General features: G+C 40.9%; 1 long non-coding RNA gene across 1 annotated transcript; it reads left to right on the top strand.

Annotated features, from left to right (window-relative positions):
• Positions 1-23,258, top strand: LOC134480961 (uncharacterized). Its single transcript, XR_010056029.1, has 5 exons — positions 1-196; positions 284-405; positions 5,642-5,746; positions 13,569-13,716; positions 13,967-23,258. It is a non-coding gene; the product is annotated as an uncharacterized LOC134480961 (long non-coding RNA).
• Positions 23,259-24,825: the final 1,567 nt, after the last annotated feature.

Here is a 24,825-nt window from a genome sequence, read left to right as displayed (position 1 = left end):
ATATTTTGGATATAAGGCCTCTATCTGTTGTAGGATTGGTAAAGATCTTTTCCCAATCTGTTGGTTGCCGTTTTGTCCTAACCACAGTGTCCTTTGCCTTACAGAAGCTTTGCAGTTTTATGAGATCCCATTTGTCGGAGAATCATCTTCTTAAAGACTTTTAAAATATTCTTTTGTTTTTTAAGAGGATGACTAGGTAACTTTTGCTTCATTTTGAGCTTTCATCTTAATTGACTTCGAGGTTAATTTGGAAAAATACTAATCTAAACTACCTCTTCTACAGATTAATCTGAAGGAACAAGTGCACTTTGCCGATAGTGTGGCATTTGTCACAGAAGCTGAGATGTAGGGAAAGCTTTAGTGTCAACGGATGGATGGATAAAGAACAAGTCGGGGAAAGTCAGGGTAAGTCCCAACTCTCTCTGTCTTCAGCTCTGTGTCTGCTTCTCTTCTCTCTCTGTCCTTAAAAAGAAGTAAATTTTGCCACTTGCAAACATACATGATTCTGTGATTAAACCCAGAGGTCATCATCATAACTAAAACAACTTAAATACAGAAGACAAATATCACAAGAATTGGGAGAATATAAATTTGCCTCATAGAATCAGAGAGTGGTGACTGGCACTTCTTGAACTCATTAGAGGTGAATTAATTAAGGAAAACAGTGAGATGCTGGTCAAGGGACACAAATTTTCAGTTATTCAGGGAGAATGTGTTCTGGAAATTCTAATGTTTAGTATAGTGATATATGATGAGGGTTAATTAATAATACAGCATTTTGCATTTGATATTTGCTAAGAGAGTGCTTCTGACATGGGATCACTGCACCCACCCCCACAGCTAAAATATGAGGAGCTGTATATGCTTATTAGCTTGATAGTGCTATCAATTCATCATGTATCTACACATATATTGTACCATTAAAATGCTATTTTATTCATAAATTATAACTCAATAAAGCCAGAAAAACATAGTAAAAATAAAACAAATGAATACGACAAAATAATTTCCAAAGTTTGTATTTCTTTTGAGGGATGATTTTAATGCTTTTATTTTTTTTTTTATGCAATATATTTTGGCCATATTTTCTACTGTACCACTTCTCCCAGACCCTACCACCCAACTTCATGCTTATTCTCCTCCTCTCAACATCCCTGAATTTAGTATCCTACCAGACCATAACAGATTAAAGGTGGATTTCAGCAGCAACAGAAACAACAGAAAGCCTACAAACTCATGGAAACTGAGCAACTCTCTACTTAATGAGTATTGGGTCAAAGTAGAAATAAAGACATTAAAGACTTCTTTGAACTCAGTGAAAATGTATGCATAGCATACCTAAATGGGACACAAGGAAGCAGGCTAAGAGGAAAGTTCATAGCACTAGGTGCCTTCATAAAGAAATTACTAGAATACTAACAACTTAACAGCACACCTGAAAGGTTTATAACAAAAAAAGCAAACACATGCAAGAGGAGTAGAGGGAATTTTTAGATTTAATATTTTCTTTGATGTATGTATCAATTTCTTCTATGGTATCTTCTACACCTGACATTCTCTCTGGTAACTCTCGTATTCTGTTGGTGATGCTTGCATCTGTAGTTTCTTTTCATTTACATAGGTTTCCAATCTCTAGGAGTCCCCTAGTTTGTACTCTCTTTAATTGCTTCTAGTTCCATTTTCAGGACTTGAACATTTTTCTTCACCCATTTGATATTTACAGGCTTTTAAAAAAGAGAGTTATTCCTTCCTTTCTTTGTGTTTTCCTGGATTTCTTTTTTTTTTAAAGATTTATTTTATTTCTTTTATGTATATGAGCACACTGTTGCTGTTTTCGGACACACCAGATATTGGATATTGGATCCTGTTGCAGGCAGTTGTAAGACACCATGTGATTGCTGGAATTGAACTCAGGACCTCTGGAAGAGCATTCAGTGCTCTTAACTGCTGAGACATCTCTCCAGCCCTTGCCTGGATTTCTTTAAGGGATTTATTCGTTTCCTCTTTAAAGACCTTTATCACTGTCATAAAATTTGTTTTAAGGTCATTCATTATCTTGTGCTTCATCTGTGTTGGAATATCCAAGGGCTTCCTGTAGTAGGATACCTGGGCTCTGGTATATCTAGTATATTGCCCTAGCTGTCAATTGAGTTTTTACCCTGGCTTCTAGGCCCCTGAGTCTGGCGTGATTATAGGGCCAGGTGACTATGTCTGCGTTTATCTTTGCTAGTTGTATGTTTTTTCCCTTCGTTTCTGTTTCCTCTCTGGTCTTCTGGCCTGAGTACCCTGTTGTTCTAATGACCAGTGAGTCCTCAGCTCCTTTAGGGTGTCTGTATTGTGGGTTTCGTGGCATACATGACCTCTGGGGTTTTAAGTGCTTGCATTGCCAGTGGGATTCAGTAGTTCTGAGAACTGATGTGGGTTCTGACATTCTAGGTTCAGGCATGGCCTCTTGTAGAGATGAGGGCTTCTGAGGTTCCGGGTACCAGTGTGGTCTCTCAGAGATCATGTGGTTTCTGCCGGGTGTTTGGGCTGGGATATGAAGCCAAGCATAGGGCGTCTGCTGAAAGGCTCTAAGGAGTGTTGCTGGGTATGGGCAGGGTCTTACTTGGTGCTCTTGGTGCCAGTGTGACCTCTGGCAGAGCAGGAGACTTTTGCTGGAGTTGTGTGGGCCAGGATCCAAAATTCTAATCTATACAGAACTAAGAAAACGATGTTAAAATTCATATAAAAGCACAAAGTACTCTGAAAATCCAAAGCAATCTGGACAGAAAGAGAAATGCTGAGTCACGGTTAAATCAATCAATCAATCAACCAGTCATTAAACAAGCAAGCAAACATGCAGACAAAAAACAAAACAAAACAAAACAAACAAACAAAAAAAACCCCAGACAAACAGCATGAAGACCAGCAGAATGTCAGGGGAGTACAACTAATGCTCGTTAGCTACAGACAACATGTTCTTGACTAAGGAGCCAAAGCCATGCTTAAGGAGAGGTAGCAGAAGATAGAATCTAGAGACCAGTCTCATACTTTGCTCAAACATTAGTTGAAAAAACACTGAATTATAATCCTGCTGCCTCAGCTTAGCTTGGCCCACATTCACTAATGTAGTAGAAAAGAATAGAAGCAATTAGTGTGAATCAAGAGCTATCAAAGTTAACAAGGCAGCTAACTCGAGTTTAACGGATGCTGACAACTTCTGGGCCACACAGGAAGAACTCTGCCCAGATCAATGTCAGTAGACAGAGTTCTAGCGCTTGTACCGATATTTGGACCCCTAATTCACAGAGCAGCACTAGCAAGAGCAGGTGCTATATCATGGCATGTGTGTTCAGGGGAGGAATCTTAAGGTTAGGGATTCTGAATCTTTTATAATAGTCTACTTGAGCTTTCCCCAGAGAGACACAAATATGTGAAGTAATGAGGATGTCTGATCTTTGCTCCAAATTATTTGACAAATATCTGTTTCCATTCCCTCCGCCTTCCATGGCAATGAGCAGACTTGGCTCTGGATACACAAGAAAGTGTCTTTATCTCTCTGAATCTGCATGTCTATGTAGCAACTTAGACACACAAGGTTGCACGCTGACATACAAGGTAGAAAAGTCAGAGGTCAGAGAATGAGGAAGTGATAATGCTTAAGCAAAGAAGAATGGTGCATAAAACAAGATGAAAATCACACTAAGAGCAGGAGCTAAGATCATAATTTTCAGGTCGCAGTAATGCTAGGATTCTGCAGAGGAAGTTGGTCCTAAGCAAGACTCCCACAGCCAGAGCCAAGCAGATAAGAATGTGGTGGACTAGAATATTATAAGAAACAGCGATTGTCAAAACACAAACCCTGGCACTACACAGAATGCTTAGGGAACAGTTAAAGGTGTCTCGACTGGCATTGTTTACCAATCCGGTTCTGATTGGATGTGTTGGTGGTGAGAAATGGGCCTGGGAAGAGTTAGTAAGAGATAAGCCATGAACAAGGAATCTCTGAGTTATATGCACAGGACTCTCATGCCATCAATGGATCTCCCTGTGGGTGGCAAAATGTTTTAGCCTGGGATGAAGCCTAGTGATTTTGCAAAAAAGTCATTGGAAAAACACATGTATGTGTCTCTATCATTTATGAAATATTTTATAAAACTAAATACTGACACTGAGGTACAGCCCAGAATGCTGGTTTGTAATATCTCGGAAAGATGAACACACTGTGGACCGGCCTGAAGGAGCAACACTCCACGGCAGCTGAAGACAAATTTGGAGAGCTACAAAAAGATATGTTATAAATTTTTGGCTAAGCGTCGAGCTGGCAATAATTCAGACAGAAATGTGCATTGGTGCTGAGGAACTGATCAATACTTTGTTGGCACAGATCTCTGGTCCATGCATCAGGAAAGTCATGGGCTCCACTTCACCATCATTCTGAGACTTTGTTAAAGAAAAGTCTGCATTCAGGGAAAATGGAGGGCAAAGACCAATACATGGTTCAGGATTCCTCACTTCTCATTATCTCGATTATCCTAGAAAAAGGAAAAAAAAAACATCACTTTGTTTTTATGAGGATATATTAATAGTGAATGTAAATTATTGGCTGTGACTGATGGCAATTGTCTCCATCTTCTAAATTATAGTCCTGTTATGATTTGTTTGATAAGAATTTCAAGATGACTCTGGGTTTATCATGACATAAGGCAACTATTTACACAAATCCTATTATTCTGAATACTCTTATTGCCTTGGTATAACAATACTAATACATATCTTACGTTTCCCTATTTGGGTTAAAGGTATAACCTCCATCTAGACATTCTAATTTCAAAGACTGTGTACATCTATACAGTCAAGAATTCTACTAAATCTTTTAAATTTTGGCTTTCCAATCTTTTAACCCAAGATGCTGGGCTCATTATCTCTTTTGGCATTACTTACAAACTATTTTTTTTCTTTTTTAACCAATTTTGCTCTTTTCTATTCAGTATTACCACTGTCTTTCCTTAAAATGTGGTTATTTTTTTTTCTGGACTACTCATGTATATATGCATGTGTACGCAGGTGAACATACATGTGATTGTTTGTGGGTATTTTATTTCAATACTGTCCACAGTAATTTTGAAACACTATTGTCCATGAATTCAACCACTAGGCTTAACTGCCCGGACAATGAGGCTTCAGCTGTCCCCAGCCCGACAGCATTGGGTTTATAAGCATGCCCCACTTTAATATGTATTTTATTCTTTGTTTTGTTTTTGTTTTTACTTGGGTTCTTTCTAGGAAACAAACTATGTTTTCATGTGACAAATGCTTTACTCACAGAACTCTCTCTCTTTAGCTCCCAGAGAACTCTTATTCTCAAGATGTCTGCCAGTCTTTTTCTTAGAAATGGCTTATTTTGAATAGACATAATGTCTGTGGTTTATCAGGATTCCTATGTTGAAGCCCTAATTACTGACTATGATGGTTTTGGAGAGTGTGGCCTTTGATAGGTAGTCAGGGGTAGACAAGTGTGGTTCACAGTGATAAATAAGAAGAGAAAGTAGACCTGCCACTTTTTGCATTGTGTGACAGGACAGTGGTAGAGTGCCTGCTTGTAAATCAGGAAGAGAGTTGTCACCAAGAATTTACAATGCTAATACCATGATTTTAGATTTCAGCTTCAAGAATGGAAGAAATACAGGTTCTCAAAGAATATACACAGGCTGGACCTAGGCCTTCCTGCACTTACACAGCAGATGTTCAGCTTGGTCTTCATGTAAGTCTCAAACAACTGGAGTGGGGGCTATCCCAAATGCTGTTGCTTATATGTGGGCTATGTTCTCTTAGCTGAGATGCCTTTTCTGGCCTCAGTGGGAGAGGAAGCACCTAGTCTTCACGGAGATTTGAAGTGCTAGGGTCTGAGGATACCCAGGGTGGACCAGCTCAGAGGAGAAGGGGAGGGGAAATGGGAGAAAGATTGTGGGAGGGGCGTGGCTTGGAGGGCAGTGAATGGGATGTAAAATAATAAGTAAAAATATAAAATTAAAAAAAATAAGAAGCAGTTAGACCTACCACAGATCTCTACCTCTCCCTCTATTCTTCCAAATCCAGTCCCCGATCTTACCTTCAATTCTATAGCAAACTGTCTGCTGGTACAGCCTTTCTTCTCCCTATCCCCATCCCCAGTGGATCACATAGATCTTCTCCAACAGAATTCTCCCCACATCCCATTATCCAAGCTTTCAACCCCAATAAGTACTCCCTAGGATCCCTCAGGCCAGTCCACCAAAGGAAGCAGATAGGGTAATTGCAGATCTTTACCTCTTTCTCGACTTTTTCAAATTTAATTCTGTAGCTCATCTGCTGTTCTCTTTTTCTCCTGTCTAACCCCATCTCCAACAGGTCACATAGACCTTTTCTGTCACAGTTATGTCTCTCACCAATCACGGTATTCTATCCTGTATCTCCACCATGCGTTCCCTGGGAACCTACTAGGCAAGCCTGCCAGAGAAGCTGGTACATGGACTTCAGATCATCGCTCTCTTTTACTTCCATCCAATTCCCTAGTGTCATCCCCAGCTCTGTAGCAGACTATCTGGTGTGGCCTCTTCTTATTCTCTATTCCCATCCCTAGCAGAATAAGCAACTGATTCTTTTCTCCCTCCTGTGGACCCTGTCACTCCTGCTACTGCTAGTGCACCCCTATTTCAAGTGTCAATTCCAAATACGTAGAAACATATTTTACCTGGAATCCCCAATGGTCACTCTTACTAATATTCTTGAAGAATTCCAAGCAACAAATAGCCACCATAAAAACCAGAAAAGGAAGTAGGAAGCAAGAAACAAAACACCCACCCAACAATAAGATATAGCACATATAATTATGCTCTTCCCAAAGCCAGATGCCTAGACATCAGTGTAAAAACACTTTAATTCATCTAAGACAATATGTCTTTACTAGAGTACAACGACAATACCACAATAGATGAAGCATAAAATATAAGACTTTAAATGGCCTTTATGAATATGATAGAGGCCATTAAAGAGGAAATAAATAAATCTTTTTTTTTTATCCTTTCCTCTGTTGAAGGACATCTGGGTTCTTTCCAGCTTCTGGCTATTATAAATAAAGTTGCTATGAAAATAGTGGAACATGTGTCCTTGTTATATGTTGGAGCATCTTTTGGGTATATCCTCAGGAGTGTTATAGCTGGCTCCTCAGGTAGTTCAATGTCCAATTTCTGAGGAACCTCCAGACTGATTTCCAGAGTGGTTATACCAGCTTACAATCCCACCAACAATGGAGGAGTGTTCCTTTCTCCACATCCTCACCAGCATTTTCTCTCATCTAAGATTTTTATCTATACCATTCTGACTGATGTGAGGTGGAATCTCAGGGTTTGCATTTCTCTGATGACTAAGGATGTTAAACATTTCTTTTTTTTTTTTTTAATAAAACTTGAGTATTTCTTATATACATTTCGAGTGTTATTCCCTTTCCCGGTTTCCGGGCAAACATTCCCCTCCCCCCTCCTCTTCCTTATGGGTGTTCCTCTCCCCACCCTCCCCCCATTGCCGCCCTCCCCCCAACAGTCTAGTTCACTGGGGGTTCAGTCTTAGCAGGACCCATGGCTTCCCCTTCCACTGGTGCTCTTACTAGGGTATTCATTGCTACCTATGAGGTCAGAGTCCAAGGTCAGTCCATGTATAGTCTTTAGGTAGTGGCTTAGTCCCTGGAAGCTCTGATTGCTTGGCATTGTTGTACATATGGGGTCTCGAGCCCCTTCAAGCTCTTCCAGTTCTTTCTCTGATTCCTTCAACGGGGGTCCTATTCTCAGTTCAGTGGTTTGCTGCTGGCATTCGCCTCTTATTTGCTGTATCTAGTGTTACTTTGTTCTGCTATTTCTGACAGTGGCTAGACTGTCCTATAAGCCTGTGTGTCAGGAGTGCTGTAGACCTGTTTTCCTGTTTTCTTTCAGCCAGTTATGGGGACAAAGTGTTCTGCTTTCGGGCGTGTAGTTTTTCCTCTCTACAGGTCTTCAGCTGTTCCTGTGGGCCTGTGTCTTGAGTTCACCAGGCAGGTCACTTGCAGCAGAAAAGTTGGTCTTACCTGTGGTCCCGAGGCTCAAGTTTGCTCGTGGGGTGTTGCTTATGAGCTCTCCGTGGCGGCAGCAACCAGGAAGATCTGTGCCACCCTTTCCGGGAGCTTCTGTGCACCAGGGTTCCAGATGGCATTTGGTGTTTTCCTCTGGCATCCAAGATGTGTGCAGAGTGCAGTCTCTTCTGGTTTCCCAGGCATGTCTGCCTCTCTGAAGGTTTAGCTCTCCCTTCCATGGGATTTGGGTGCAGAGAACTGTTTATCCGGTCTGTTCCTTCAGATTATGGTGGTGTCTCAGGCGCAGCGGTCCTCCTGCTCCTGGGCCATCCTCTGCGGGAACCCAGAGGCCGTATACAGTTTCCTCTTGGGCCAGGGATGTGGACAGGGGTGGGCAGTGTTGGTGGTCTCTTCCGCTCTGCAGCCTCAGGAGTGCCCACCTGATCAGGCGGTGAGGTCTCTCTCCCACGGTGTCTGGGAGTGCTGCGGGCCGGGATCCGCGTGTTTGGGCCTCCCAGTAAAGACAGGAAGTGCCCGGTCCTAGAGGAATTCTGCCTCTGTGTGTCCCGAGTATCTTTTAAAGGAATCTATGAAAAAAAAAAAACAGTGGAAGAAAGTGCATAAAACAGTTTCAGTTCTGAAAATATAAATAGAATCAATAATAATGACAACAATAATAATAGTGATATTAAACAAAACTGAGGGAAATCAGAAAATGAAAAGTTAGAGACATGAATGGGAATTTTAGAGGCAAATTTTACCAATAGAATAGCAGAGATAGAAGAGAAAATCTCAGGCACTGAAGATAAGATACAAGATATTGATATCCTGGTCAAAGAAAATGGAAAATCTAAAATAATTCAGGGAAAAAATGCCCAGGATATCTGGATACTACACAAAGACTAAATATACAAATAGTAGGAATAGAGGAAGTAGAAACTCATGTTCAAAGCACAGAAAATATTTTAAACAATATTATAGAAGAAATTTTATTTAACTTAAAGAAGGAGATGACTATCAACACACAGGAAACATAAAGAACACCAAATAGATGGGGCTAGAAAAACTTCCTCTCAACACATAATAATTAAACCACAAAAATATAGAGCATGGAAAAATATTAAAAGCTGCAAGAGAAAAAGACCAGGTAACATATAATGGCAGGGTTATTAGAATTACATCTGACTTCTCAATGAATACTCTAAAAGTCAGAAAGACCTGGACAGATGTTTTACAATCTCTAAAAGACCACAAATGACTGTCTAGATTACTATGAGCAGAAAGTCTTCAATCACAACTGATGGAGAAAATAAGGCATTCCACAATTAAAAGAAATTTGAAGCAGTATCTATCTACAAATCCAGGTCTAAAAACGGAGCTAAGAGGAAAAACTCTAACCTAAAGAGATTATTGGCACCCAAGAAAATACAAGGAATATATCATCTGACAGCAGCAAGACAAAAGAGAGGAAACACATACACATGCACACACAAACACATAACACTACCACCACCACCACCACCACCACCACTGGCAGCAGCAGCAACAGCAGCAGCAGCAGCAGAAATAACAAAAATCAACAAACATTACTCATTGATATCTTTTAGCACCTATGGTCCTAATTCCCCAATAAAATGACACAGATATCCCTTTAGGTTAAAAGGATATAAAAAGATATTCCAAACCAATAGACCTAAGAAGTAAGCTGGTTTAGCCATTTTGATATCTGCCAAAATAGATGTCAAAGAAGAACTAATAAAAAAGGATAGGGAAGAATATTCAGGAAAGAAAAAATCTGTGAAGAGGATATTATAATTCCAAACATCATTGACTGAAAATGAGGGAACACAATTTCATAGAAAAACAAACAAACAAACAAACAAACCAGCTTAAGCCACATACTGACCCTCATACAGTGATAGTGGGTGACTTTAATACCCCACTACTGTCAACAGACAGGTAGATCATCCAGACAAAAAACATAACAGAATAGCTAACATTATAAACCAAATTGACCTAACTGATATTTATAGAACATTTTACCCAAGCGCAAAAGAATATTCCTTCTTCTCAGTGCCTCAGGGAACATTTTTAAAATTGATCACATACTCAGATACAAAGACTCAAGAGATGAAAGAAAATTGAAGTAATGCCCTATATTTTATCTGACCACTAAGGAATAAGCTGGATATCAGCAACAACAGAAATAAAAGAAAGCTCACAAATACATAGAAACTGAACAGCTCACTACTGAATAAAAAAATGGGTCAAGAGAGAAATTTAGGAAAATTAAAGACTTTATAGCATTGATTTAAAATGAATACACAGCATATCTAAACTTATGGGATACAATGAAAGATGCTCTAAGAGATTCATAAGAGGTTCTAAGGAGTTCATAGCACTAAGTATCTACGTAAAAGAAAATGGAGAGATCTCTTACTAGTAACTTTAACAATACACCTGAAAGTTCTAGAAGACAAAGAAAAAAAATCATACCTCAAAAGAGTAAGATGGCAAGAAATAATAGAAGCCAGGACTGAAATCAACACAGTTAGAAACAAAAAATTTTAAAGAATCCATGAAACATACTTCAAAAATAAGTGATCTTATATGGTTGGTGAAAAGTTTTTAATATGTTTATTATTAACCTTGGGTTAGAATTTTAGTGTGAAATCTCTGGGCTTTTCCCCCGTCTTTCTCTTTTCAAAAGACTGTTCTTCCTGTGTTTGGATGTCAGTTTGGGAGTGAGGTATACAGTTTTAGACTGGTGACTCAACGTTCCGACTTTTACTGTGGTGGAAGAGATGACTCATTTCTCTGGTCGATGAACAACTTTAAACAATAATTTATACCTTTAAAACTACAATATAGTCACATAATTTACCCTTTCCCATTTCTTCTTCCAACCTTTCCCACTCATCCTCTTGTTCTTGCTCAAATTTTTAGCCCCTTTTTCTTTAATTTTTGAAAATAGATATTACTAAATACATAAATGAACCTGCTTAATCTGTGTGATATGAATAATTTTCTTCCATATACAAATCCAACTTGCTTCCCTTAATGTTAATTCTACTCAGATTAACCTGAAATAATTACATAGAAATAGTTAAGTAAAAGAGAAGACCTAAGATTTTTACGTTTTAGACAGCCTCATGTAGTCTAGCTTGGCCTCAAATTTTTCTGAACTCCACCTTCTTCATGCTAAGATTGTAGATCTGAACCACCAAACTCTCAAGTTTCTTTTAAATAGAGTAGTCTGTAGCCCAGCCTGGTCTACAATTCCACATGTAACATAGGGTGGCTTCAACCTAATCATAATTGTCTCCATTCAGACTTTGAGTGCTCAAATTTAGGTGTGAGCTATAACATCCAGTTTGAGATTTTTTTTGGTTTTATTTTTTTCACCATAATTTTTAAAATTTTTTTTTATTAGATATATTTCTTTACTTACATTTCAAATGTTATTCCCCTTTCCAGTTTCCTGTCCATAAGCCCCCATCCCCTCCCCTCCCCTCTCCCCCTCTCCTTTCCCTCCCTCTCCCCCACACAGGTATTCCCTCCACACATCCCGATTACTGCCCTCCCAATATTCCTCTGCCCTGGAGGTCCAGCCTTCCACTGGTGCCTCAACAAGTCTATTCTCTGCTACTATGCAGTTGGAGCCCTGGGTCAGTCCATGTATAGTCTTTCGGTAGTGGTTTAGTCCCTAGAAGCTCTGGTTGGTTGGCATTGTTGTTTTTATGTGGTTGCAAGGTCCTTCAGCTCTTTCAATCCTTCCTCTAATTCCCCCAAGGGGGTCCTGTTCTCAGTTCAGTGGTTTGCTGCTAGCGTTGACCTCTGTATTGGACATGCTCTGGATGTGTCTCTCAGGAGAGATCTATATCCGGTCCCTTTCAACACGCATTTTTTTTAGCTTGAACAATCTTATCTTGTTTTGGTGGAGATATATATATATATATATATATATATATATATATATATATATATATATATATATGCCACATGTGGGGCAGGCTCTGAATGGCTGCTCCTTCAGTCGCTGCGCTAAACTTTGCTTCCATATTCCCTCCTATGAATATTTTTCCCCTTTTAAGAAGGAGTGAGAGCATCCACATTTTGGTCATCCTTCCTCTTGAGCTTCCTGTGGTCTCTGGATTGCATCTTGGGTAATTCGAGCTTTTTGGCTAATATCCACTTACCAATGAGTGCATACCAAGTGTGTTTTTCTGTACGTGAGTAACCTCACTCAGGATGATATTTTCTAGTTCATTCCACTTGCCTATGAATTTCATGAAGTCATTGTTTTTGATAGCTGAGTAGTATTCCATTGTGTAGATGTACCACATTTTCTGTATCCATTCCTCTGTTGAAGGGCATCTGGGTTCTTTCCAGCTTCTGGCTATTATAAATAAGGCTGCTATGAACATAGTGGAGCATGTGTTTTTGTTATATGTTGGAGCATCTTTTGGGTATATGCCCAGGAGTGGTATAGCTGGGTCCTCAGGTAGTGGAATGTCCAATTTTCTGAGGAACCTCCAGACTGATTTGCAGAATGGTTGTACCAGTCTGCAATCTCACCAACAATGGAGGAGTGTTCCTCTTTCTCCACATCCTTGCCAGCATCTGCTGTCACCTGAGTTTTTTTATGTTAGCCATTCTGACTGGTGTGAGGTAGAATCTCAGAGTTGTTTTGATTTGCATTCCCTGATGACTAAGGATGTTGAACATTTCTTTAGGTGCTTTTTGGCCATTCAATAATCCTCAGATGAGAATGTTTTGTTTAGCTTTGTACCCCATTTTTAATAGGGTTATTTGTCTCTCTGGAGTCTAACTTCTTGAGTACTTTGTATATTTTGGATATTAGCCCTCTATCAGATGTAGGATTGGTAAAGATCTTTTTCCAATCTGTTGGTTGCCGTTTTGTCCTAATGACAATGTCCTTTGCGTTACAGAAGTTTTGCAGTTTTATGAGGTTCCATTTGTCGATTCTTGATCTTAGAACATGAGCCATTTGGTGTTTTGTTCAGGAAATTTTCCCCAGTGCCCATGTGTTCGAGACTCTTCCACACTTTTTCTTCTATTAGTTTGAGTGTATCTGGTTTGATGTGGAGGTCCTTGATCCACTTGAACTTAAGATTTGTACATGGTCATAAGAATGGATCGATCTATATTCTTCTACATGCTGACCTGTAGAGGGCCGCTGCCACCACAAGATGGCGCTGGTTTCCACTGCGCCCCACGTGGAAGGCCAGGATAGCTCCCGCCATTACAAGATGGCGCTGGCCTCTGCCGTGCCAGCCGACTTCCTTTCAGGAAGTTAACTGTGTGCACATGGGCAAGAGTGCCTTCGTGCCAGGTCTTTGCCCACTCTGGGGCGTGCCTAATGAGATCATGGGTAAGCGACCAATCAGGTGTGGACGTGCCGCGCTAGGGTATATATAAGCAGTGCCATTCTGGGGCTCGGCTCTCTCCTCTTCAAGGTGTAATAAACGCTTTGCTGCAGAAGGATCCTGGTGTCTGCGCGTCGTTCCTGCTGGCGAGACGTTGGGCGCACGATATTTGGTGCCGAAACCCGGGACAAATGCCACACCATCGCCGGCGCCAAGGAGAGCCTCCATTCGCGGAGACGGTCCAGAACTGCAGGTCGAGAGGTAAGCTCTGAGAGGCATGTTTGGTCTTGATACAGCATGTCAGAAACAGAGCAGGATGAAAGATTAAAGAGCTCAAAGAGAAAAGGTACACATAAGAAAAATGGCCCTTCCAAGGACTTTAGATCCGAGGAAGCGAGAGATAGGGGAAAGGACGCCCCGGGAGAGAAACAGGGAAAGGAGGAGAAATCCACGAAAAGGAAAATCCTTTATCCGGTAAAGGAGTTAGAGGCTTTGGGGCTTGATATTTCAGAAACAGACAAGCTTAGCCCCTCTGAGGAAGAGGATTTACAAGATGAGGCAGCTTGCTATGAAGAAGAAAGATATGGGCCTAGGTGGAGAGCCACTGTGAAGAAACCGAAAGTTATGGATCCTTTGTGGACAAGGCTGGTAATTTTGTTTATTTTTTTCTTTGTGTGGGAAGCCATTAGGACAGGTCAGAGAATCCTTGCAGAGCAGCAAGAAAGTATGTCGGAGGGAGAAAAGGTCTCGAAAGAAAAAAAGAAAAGAAAAGGAGATAAAAGGAACACAGTATTTTGGGAGAAAAATTTTGTCTTTGTGCTTGTAAAAGGTGTGATTAGGCTCTGGAAACTTCACAGAGTCATACTGATCAGATTTGATCGAGGTAGACCACCTGAAACATTTATTCAGGAGAATCAAACAAAAAGATATCTCAATTCTCAACGCCCATGCACAGCTTGATGGAGTTAATGTAATTGAGTTGTGAGTGGAAATATTCAGGACTGTGTTTTACTTCCATACCATTTGTGAATGTCAGTCGTGCTGCTCAGATATCCCGTAATATATCTCAGTATCTTACAGGAATTTGGTCTCAACACGTTGATGGACTAGTCCAGGAATTGAGACAATCCATCGTCCATATCAACTCCACTCGAGTGGAGTGTCACCGTGGAAGTGGTGGGAAAGGGGAAATCCTACCTCTCTGCTGACTCCTATTGGAATCTGGGTCCCTTTCGTGGGACATCATCTAGTTTTTCCCCTCTGTCTATTGTCTGTCCTTGGTGCACCAAGCTGTCCATGTATGTCAGTTTATGTCTGTGGTTCTTGTTTCTCGTTATTTAAATGTTTTATGTTTCATGTTCAAAAGAAAAAATAGTAAAAACTTTATCTGCTGGTCGTTCAGACCTTGACTTGGTTTTAACTCGTTTCAAAAAGGAACAAATGAATAAAAAACAGTTTCAATCAGGCCTTTAGAGCCCTGCACCTGTAGCTAGGAACATAGGTCAGCTGGAGAAGCTGCCCAGAAGCTAAGCGTCTGCACGAGGTGATCTTAAAGGCTCCAGCAGCTTCTCAGCTTCTTTGGTACAAGAGCTGCGAGCTGTTTCTCTTAGAGAAATCCCTGACTTATTATTTGACTCAACAGGTGACAAGGTGCTTCTCTTAAAATCATAGCTAAAAAGGTAAAAATGGTGTTTGGTCTAAATATTAAAGATATGTGTAGCCACTTCAATTTGTTTCTGATTGGTTTTAAATGTGTAAATATGCTCTACTTGCCTTGGTCATAGATTGTTGGCTTTTTAGTTATTGGATATGGTTAAAAAGGTATAATATTGGTAACAGAAAGTTGACATAAAACTGGTAATTTGGATGGAGTCATTTCTAGACAACATGTGGCATGAGCCAACCCAGGGAAACAGGTCTAAATTGAGATAATATTTTTATGGAATTCTTATCCTAGAAACCAGGCTTCTAAAAGAATTTAGGACAATGTCTCTTTGTTGAGGTACTAGAGACTACGCCATCGTGTGTTCATATATAGGAATTGGCAGTCAAACATTGTACTAATTTGTTGGAGGTCGAGTTTTGCTTTCCAAAGTTGTGGTTTTCCCTGAAGCTATCGGTATTTTAATGCTAATTCCACTGCCCCAAGGACAGCTGCCTAGTCATGTACTCAGAACGCAGGTGACCTTGTGGTTGTGCTCTGTTGTTACAAGGAGAATTTAAGGTTTGTGATTTAGGATTGCCAGTGTTACATTGACTAACTCAAACTTATTTTTAATTAAGAAAAAATCAAACAGGTAGAGATTGTTACAAGATTTATGAAGGATTGATGAGGTTTTTGGAACTTGTGAGAACATTACAGCCAGTTTACTTACTCCAACTGCCATTTCAAGATAGATTTAGAGGATTGATTTTGAGGTTTCATTTCGTGAGCCTGCTTATAATTTTAGAGAGCCCATAGAGTGATATCATTAAGAATGGCTAATAGCCTTATATTATGTAATTTTGTTGCTTCTTCGATGTAAGAAGTTAGAACCTTGAATCTTTCAGTGTATATGGAAATTTTTACTACAAACCTTTGCTCTCAAAATGAGCTTTAATATTTGGGGAGTAGCTGTTGCACTACTCCAGAAAAGAATATTTGAAACTAATTTCAAGCTTCTAAGGATATGTTAATTGGCTAAGTACCTCACCCTACCAGAGGACTTAGGTCTTTGTTATGCACATTGGAGATAAAGCTTCAGCTGTGTTAATACAGAATTGTAGACTAGAGTCATGGAAGTATTTTAAAAAGAAACCTGGTGAAACATATCTTATTCCAAACAACAGTTAATTGGTTATTACAAAATACTGATATTTGGCCTATTACATATACAAATTTTTCAGGCAAAATTGATAATTTTACTCTTTACATGCTTTTGTACTTCCTGTATATTTGTGCATACAACCCATAGGAAATGCGCTTAGTGCATTTATAGGCGGTTCATCTAATGAAAAGGCTACATGTATGATTGGATCACTTGTTTATTCTCTTGAGTTTCTGTTGCTTCAGTACATTATTAAATTCCGTAGTTTAGCCACTGTTTTTAAATCAAGCTTTCAATTCATATACTGATAGCCAATGTGTAGCTTGTGATTTACAATTGATTTCAATTACTTAATGCTTTATTAGAGACAGGTTTTCTACTTAAAATCAGTGAGTGATTTCAGTGTGAATTGTCTGACAACTCACTGTCCTTTCAGTGCCCTGGCTCAGACAACTAAACAAAACCATAGACCCAGCTCTTTGAAAATGATAATGGAGTTGATATGAAAAGAGGAAGACTCCATTTGCTTGCTTTCAATTCCCAGCCTCACCCTGCCAGCTCAGGGATTTCTAGTAAGACTGAAATTGGACAATATTTACAAGATTTGACATTTCTAATTAATGCTTATGTTTAGGTAAATAAAGTTTGTGAGGTGCTAGAGAAATGGCTTAGTGGTTAAGAGCACTAAGTACTGTTCCTTTATAGGACATTTAAGAACTCAAACTGGATTGCCTGGGCTCTTTAGCAAGGGAGGACATTGATACCAGACAGATTATAGGCCTTACATAGGAACAATTAGTCAAAAAATCTCATTCTTTATATATCCAAAACAATAATGCTGGAGACAATAATTTGATATACAAGTCAATTTATAAATACAAGTGCTCAGTGTCCTCAATTTAATCCTCGAGGACTTACCTTAATAAATAATATCCTTACTATATCTTAATAAATAAATAGGGAGAGTTATCCCTGTATGCTAAATGATGCTCCTTTTATTTCAATTTTAAAATTTGGATGCCAAAGTTTATGGCACCCTACAACTAGGCATACTTCTGCCTAGGTGAAATAGAGAGATCCACATATTGACATCATCCTGTCCAGATATTTTATATGGGGAAGAGGGAATGCTTGTGTTTTTTCTACAGGATGCTACAAGAGTGTGCCAGCTGCCTGAGTGGTTGGTGAGACTTGTTGATCCTGGTTGCATAAAGATTCAGCTCTCCTGGTTCGGGTCCCTGGAATCATTCCTCTGCCCCGAGAGGAAGATGGAAGATTCCCCTTCACCTTTTGTCATCAGAGATTTTGGCATTGCTGCAGTCAGTGTTACCGCTGCGTGTGTCCCGTCCCGCTCTCTGACCCTCTGTGCACTGCTGCTTGCTGAAGAAGACTGAACTCCAGCCGTTGCTGCCCCCCTCATTTTCCCTGGTGACTCTTGCTGCCTTAACTGGTCATTTTGCAATCTGTAGCTTCACAGGAATGCCACCTGCGTAAAGCTGCTGTGGACTGGGGAACTCTGCCCTGGTTGTACAGATCTCAGAAATGGTTCCATTGTCTGCTGGTTGTTCCAGAGAAAAATGACTAATCCTGAACTGTCCTGGAAAAGACCTTGACACCTTCGCTGCTATTGTAGCAGCCATTACTGCTGCAGACATTGTGTCTGCAGTGTCTGGAGTTATCCTCCCCCAATCTATTGTTAGACAAGCACAGTGGGTGAACTTTCTGGAGTAGTTACTAACAATTGGGAATTCTAAATTCTATTATAGGAGTGGCTTGACTACAGCCCTTGGTGGTAACAGCTGAGGAGAACCATATGAGGTGCCCACTACTTATCGGGAGTGGCTCTGTTTGGTGCAGCCCTATGCTGTGGATTAGTGTTCATGCTATGGTTGGTTTGCAAACTCAGATCTCAACAGAAACGTGACAAGGCCGTTATCACTCAAGCACTTGTGGCCATTGTACAAGGGGCCTTCCCTGGAATTTGGTTATCTATGCTCAGGAATTAGTCGGTTGTAGAGGGCCGCAATACGTTCGCCACCACTAGATGGCGCTGTCTTCCACTGTGCCCCACGTGGTAGGTCAGGATAGACTCCGCCATTACAAGATGGCGCCAACCTTCGCTGCGCCAGCCGGTCCCCCCTTTTCAGGTAGTTAACTGTGCGCATGTGCAAGAGTGCCTTCGTGCCAGGTCTTTGCCCACTCCGGGGCGTGCCTTATGAGATCATGGGTAACAACCAATCAGGTGTGGGTGCGCTGCACGAGGGTTTTATAAGCGCCCCCATGTTGGCGCGGCGTGGCTTTTCCTCTTCTAAGATTAATAAAGTGGTCACAGTAAGGATTTCTAATGTCCCCATGCTCCTTGCCGGCGAAAAGTCGCGCGCGGGACATTTGGTGCCGAGAATCCGGGACACAAAAAAGCTACAACATCGCCGGTGCCAAGAGGAAGCCTCCGTTTCACGGAAGAAATCCAGAAGCTGTGGAATGCAGGTAAAAAGAACTCTGAGAGACAATGCTTAGCCCTGATCTGCTCAAGCTCAGTCCCCTGCCGGACGCGGCAGGTGCTGCTATGGTTGCTCTGGCAGCCCTCGAGTTGTTTCTATTGACCTTTGAGTTTCTAGCTACCGCCAAAAGGTGTCAGAGGTCGCGTGGGAACTGCCCAGCTGTAACAGCAAAGCGGAGAGTGTTGGGGGAAGGGGGAAAATCGTCAGAAACAGAGGATAGTGAAAAGTTGCAACGAAATGATTGATCTCAAGCACCAGGCCCCCCTGCGGTCTTACCACCGCCAGGGGTGAAAAATTGGGGAAAGAATGCCCCGGGTGAGAAGGGAGGAGGTAAAAGGAACACAGTATTTTGGGAGAAAAACTTTGTCTTAGTGCTTATGAAAGGTGTAATTAAGCTCCCGCGCCAGCTCTGGGGACGCTGCGGCGTCCGGGCGCTGACGAGACAGCTTTACAGAATCATACTGATCAGATTTGATAGAGGCAGACTGCCTGAAAATTTATTCAGGAGAATCAAACAAAAGGACATCTCAGTGCCCGTGCACAGCCTGATAGAGTTAATGTAATTGGGTTGTGAGTAAAAATACTCAGGGCCGTGTTTCACTTCCATACCATTGGCGAATGTCGGTCATACTGTTCAGATAATATCTCTCAGTGTCTTACAGAATTGGGTTTCAACACGTTGGTGGACTAGTCCAGGAATTGAGACAATCCATCGCCCATATCAGCTACACTCGAGTGGATAGTCGCCGTGAACACCATCTGGCTTTTTCCCCTCTTTGTCTATTGTTTGTCTCTGGTGCATCAGGATGTCCCCATGTCTGTCAGTGTATGTCTGTGGTTTTTGTTTCTCATTGTCTAAAAGTTTTATGTTTCATGTTCAAAAGAAAAAATGGTAAAAACTTTATCTGCCGGTCATGCACACCTTGACTTGGTTTTAACTCGTTTCAAAAAGGAACAAATGAATAATTGTACATCCAAATGTAAGAATTGACAGTCAAACTTTGTAACATAATAGATAGACCTGGGGTGCCTTGGAGACTAGATTGTTTGTTGGAGGTTGAGTTTTACTTTCCAAAGTTGTGGCTTGCCCTGAAGTTATCTGTATTCTAATGCTAATTTCCACTGCCCCGAGAACAGCTGCCTAGTCACGTACTCAGAACTCAGGTGACCTCGTGGCTATGTTCTGGTGTTACAAAGAGAACTTAAAGATTGTGATTTAGGATTGCCAGTGTTACGTTGACTAACTCAAACTTATTTTTAATTAAGGAAAAATCAAACAGGTAGAGATTGTTACAGGATTTATAAGGATTGATGAGGTTTTAGAACTTGTGAGAGCATTACAGCCAGTTTCCTTACTCCAACTGCCATTTCAAGACAGATTTAGAGGATTGATTTTATACAATTTGTTTTCGTCATAACAATTGTGAGTTTTCATTTCGTGAGCTTGCTTATAGTTTTAGAGAGCCCATAAAGTGATATCATTAAGAATGGCTAACAGCCTCATATTAGGTAATTTTGTTGCTTCTTCAGTGTAAGAAGTTAGAACTTAAATCTTTCAATGTACATGGAAATTTTTATTACAAACCTTTGCTCTCAAAATGAGCTTTAATATTTGGGGAGTAGCTGTTACACTACTCCAGATAAGAATATTTAAAGCTAATTTTAAGCTTCTAAAGATATGTTAATTGGCTAAGTACCTCACCTTACCAGAGGACTTAGGTCTTTGTTATGCACATTGGAGATAAAGCTTCAGCTGTGTTAGTACAGAGTTCTGGACTGGAGTCATGGAAGTATTTTAAATAGAAACCTGGTAAAACATATCTTATTCCAAACAACAGTTAATTGGTTACTACTAAATACTGATATTTGGCCTATTACATATACAAATTTTTCAGACAAAATTGATAATTTTACTCTTTACATGCTTTTGAACTTCCTACATATTTGTGCATACAACCCATAGGAAATGCGCTTAGTACATTTATAGGTGGTTCATCTAATGAAAAGGCTACATGTATGATTGGATCACTTGTTTATTCTCTTGAATTTCTATTGCTTCAACACAGATTATTAAATTCCATGCTTTAGCCGCTGTTTTTAAAATGTTAAAAAATCAAGCTTTCTATTCATATACTGATAGCCAATGTGTGGCTTGTGGTTTACAATTGATTTCAATTTCTTAATGCTTTATTAGAGGCAAGTTTTCTACATGAAATCAGTGAGTGATTTCAGTGTAAATGTCTGACAACTCACTGTCCCTTCAGTGCTCTGGCTCAGACAACTAAACATAACCACAGACCCAGCTCTTTAAAAATGGTAATAGAGTTGATAACACACCCTCACGAAAAGAGGAAGATTCCATTTGTTTACTTTCAACTCCCAGCTTCACCCTGCCAGCTCAGAGATTTCTAGGAAGACTGAATCTGGACAATATTTACAAGATTTGACATTTCTAATTAATGCTTATGTTTAGGTAAATAAAGTTTGTGAGGTGCTAGAGAGATGGCTTAGTGGTTAAGTACACTAAGCTGTTACTTTATAGGACATTTAAGAACTCAAACTAGATTGCCTGGGCTCCTTAACAAGGGAGGACAAGATTGCAGACAGATTATAGGCCTTACATAAGAACAATTAGTCAAAAAATCTCATTCTTTATATATCCAAAACAATAATGCTGGAAACGATAATTTGGTATACAAGTTAATTTATAAATACAAGTGCTCAGTGTCCTCAACTTAATACTCGAGGACTTACCTTAATAAATAATATCTTTACTATATCTTTATAAATAAAAAGGGGGAGTTATCCATGTATGCTAAATAATGCTCCTTTTATTTCAATTTTAAAAATTTGGATGCCAAAGTTTATGGCACCCTACAACTAGGCATACTTCTGCCTAGGTGAAATAGAGAGATCCACTTATTGACATGTTCCTGTCTAGATATTTTATATGGGGAAGAGGGAATGTTTGTGTTTTTTCTACAGGATGCTGCAGGAGTGTGCCAGCTGCCTGAGTGTCTGGTGAGACATGCTGATCCTGGGAGCATGAAGATTCAGCTCTCCTGGTTCGGGTCCCTGGAGTCATTCCTCTGCCCTGAGAGGAAGATAGAAGATTCCCCTTCATCTTTTGTCATCACAGAGATTTTGCCGTTGCTGCAGTCAGTGTTACCGCTGCGTGTGTTCCCGTCCCATTGTGGCCTACACTCAGACTCTGTACACTGCTGCTTCCTGGAGAAGACTGGACTCCAGCTGTTACCCCTGTCCCTTCATTTCCCTGGTGACTCTTGCTGCCTTAACTGGTAACTGGTGTTGTCATTTTACAGACTGTAGCTTCACAGAAAGCCACCTGTATAAAGCTACAGTGACTGGAGAACTCTGTCCTGGTTATACAGATCTCAGAAATGGTTCCATTGTCTGCTGGTTGTTCCAGAGAAGAATGACTGATCCTGAACTGTCCTTGAAAAGACCTTGACACTTTCGCTGCTATTGTAGCAGCCATTACTGCTGCAGACATTGTGTCTGCAGTGTCTGGAGTTATCCTCCCCCAATCTATTGTTAGACAAGCACAGTGGGTGAACTTTCTGGAGTAGTTACTAACAATTGGGAATTCTAAATTTTATTATAAGAGCAGCTTGACTACGGTCCTTGGTGGTAACAGCTGAGGAGGACCATATGAGGTGCCCACTACTTATCGGGAGTGGCTCTGTTTGATGCAGCCCTATGCTGTGGATCAGTATTCATACCATGGTTGGTTTACAAACTCAGATCTCAACAGAAACGTGACAAGGCCGTTATCACTCAAGCACCTGTGGCCATTGTACAAAGGGCCTCACCTGGAATTTGGTTATCTAGTTCAGGATTTACTCTGTATCTGAGTTCCCTGCTCCTGCACCCCATGGATCTGTGGGTCCATTGCACTGGGAGGAGAGGGATACTCTCTGTATCTGAGTTCTCTGCTCCTGCACCCCATGGATCTGTGGATCCATTGCACTGGGATTGAGAGAGACTCAGTGTTCCTTTGATCAGCCCTTGCACATCGCTGAGGTTTCCTCATTGCACGCGATAGGGTGATCATTTCTGCTATAAAATTATATAAATTATAAGGGTGAGATGTAGAGGGCCGCAATACGTTCGTCACCACTAGATGGCGCTGTCTTCCATTGCGCCCCACGTGGTAGGTCAGGATAGACTCCGCCATTACAAGATGGCGCCAACCTTCGCCGCGCCAGCCGGCCCCCCCTTTTCAGGTAGTTAACTGTGCGCATGTGCAAGAGTGCCTTCTTGCCAGGTCTTTGCCCACTCCGGGGCGTGCCTTATGAGATCATGGGTAACAACCAACCAGGTGTGGGTGCGCTGCATGAAGGTTTTATAAGCGCCCCCATGTTGGCGCGGCGTGGCTTTTCCTCTTCTAAGATTAATAAAGTGGTCACAGTAAGGATTTCTAATGTCCCCATGCTCCTTGCTGGCGAAAAGTCGCGCGCGGGACAGTCGGTATCTGAGTTCTCTGCTCTTGCACCCCAGGGATCTGTGGATCCATTGCACTGGGATGAGAGAGACTCTCTCTCGGTATCTGAGTTCTCTGCCCTTGCACCCCATGGATCTGTGGATCCATTGCACTGGGATGAGAGAGACTCAATGATCCTTTGATCAGCCCTTCCACATCGCTGAGGTTTCCTCATTGCACGCGATAGGGTGATCATGATTTGTTATAAAATAAATGATTTGTTATAAAATATAAATAATAAGGGGGAGATGTAGAGGGCCGCTGCCACCACAAGATAGCGCTGGCTTCCACTGCGCCCCACGTGGAAGGCCAGGATAGCTCCCGCCATTACAAGATGGCGCTGGCCTCCGCCGCGCCAGCCGACTTCCTTTCAGGAAGTTAACTGTGTGCACATGTGCAAGAGTGCCTTCGTGCCAGGTCTTTGCCTACTCCAGGGTGTGCCTAATGAGATCATGGGTAAGCGACCAATCAGGTGTGGACGCGCCGCGCTAGGGTGTATATATGCAGCGCCATTCTGGGGCTTGGCTCTCTCCTCTTCAAGATGTAATAAACGCTTTGCTGCAGAAGGGTCCTGGTGTCTGCGCGTAGTTCCTGCTGGCGAGACGTTGGGCACGCGACACTGACCTCTAGTTGAACCAGCACCATTTGTTGAAAATGCTATCTTTCTTCCATTGGATGGTTTTAGCTCCTTTGTCAAAGATCAAGTGACTATAGGTGTGTGGGTTCATTTCTGGGTGTTCAATTCTGTTCCACTGATCTATCTGCCTGTCTCTGCACCAATACCACGCAGTTTTTATAACTATTGCTCTGTAATACTGCTTGAAGTCAGGGATGGCCATTCCCTCAGAAGTTCTTTTATTGTTGAGTATAGTTTTTGCTATCCTGAGTTTTTTGTTATTCCAAGTGAATTTGACAATTGCTCTTTCTATCTCTATAAAGAATTGAGTAGGAATTGGTTTTATTTTTGATATTGTAATTTAACTACAATTTCCTGTAGTTTCCTCCTTCCAAATTGCCCTGTATACATACTCCTTTTTGTTCCCCTTCATATTCATGGTCTCATAATTAATTGTTATCGAGTGCATACATATATGTATTTGTACATGCATATACATTCCTAAATCTAACCTGTTCATTGCATAGCATATTACTTGAACATACGTAATCTCAGTGCTGCCATTTGGCACTGCATGGCCAATTTATGCACTCCTGTGTAGAGGGGACTATGGCCACTCTCTTCTGTTCACCTGAAACACTATTTTAATGCAGTAGTACAATTAAAAGTACGTTGGAGTTGCCAAAAATCTCCACTTTTCATAAGACAGATGAAAATGACGCTTAAAGTTTTGCCAAATGTAGGCTGCTAGGATAAAAAGAATTATGCCTTCAAATTATATCCACCAGGACATAATTTTACATAGGAAAAGGTCCTAAATCGAGTTTCTGGACTCTTAGGACTATAATTTCAATTTGTTCACATCCTCAATGTTCTGTAACCACGTTTTTCAACTCGTTATGTTTTGAGTTTTGACAAATAATCATTAGCAGGTGTGATCAA

Source organism: Rattus norvegicus, chromosome 11 (genome assembly GCF_036323735.1).
Source record: "Rattus norvegicus strain BN/NHsdMcwi chromosome 11, GRCr8, whole genome shotgun sequence".
In the NCBI taxonomy this organism is placed as follows: Eukaryota; Metazoa; Chordata; class Mammalia; order Rodentia; family Muridae; genus Rattus; species Rattus norvegicus.
The sequence above is the reverse complement of the archived record's forward strand: the minus strand, read 5'-3'. Positions and strand labels throughout refer to the sequence as shown.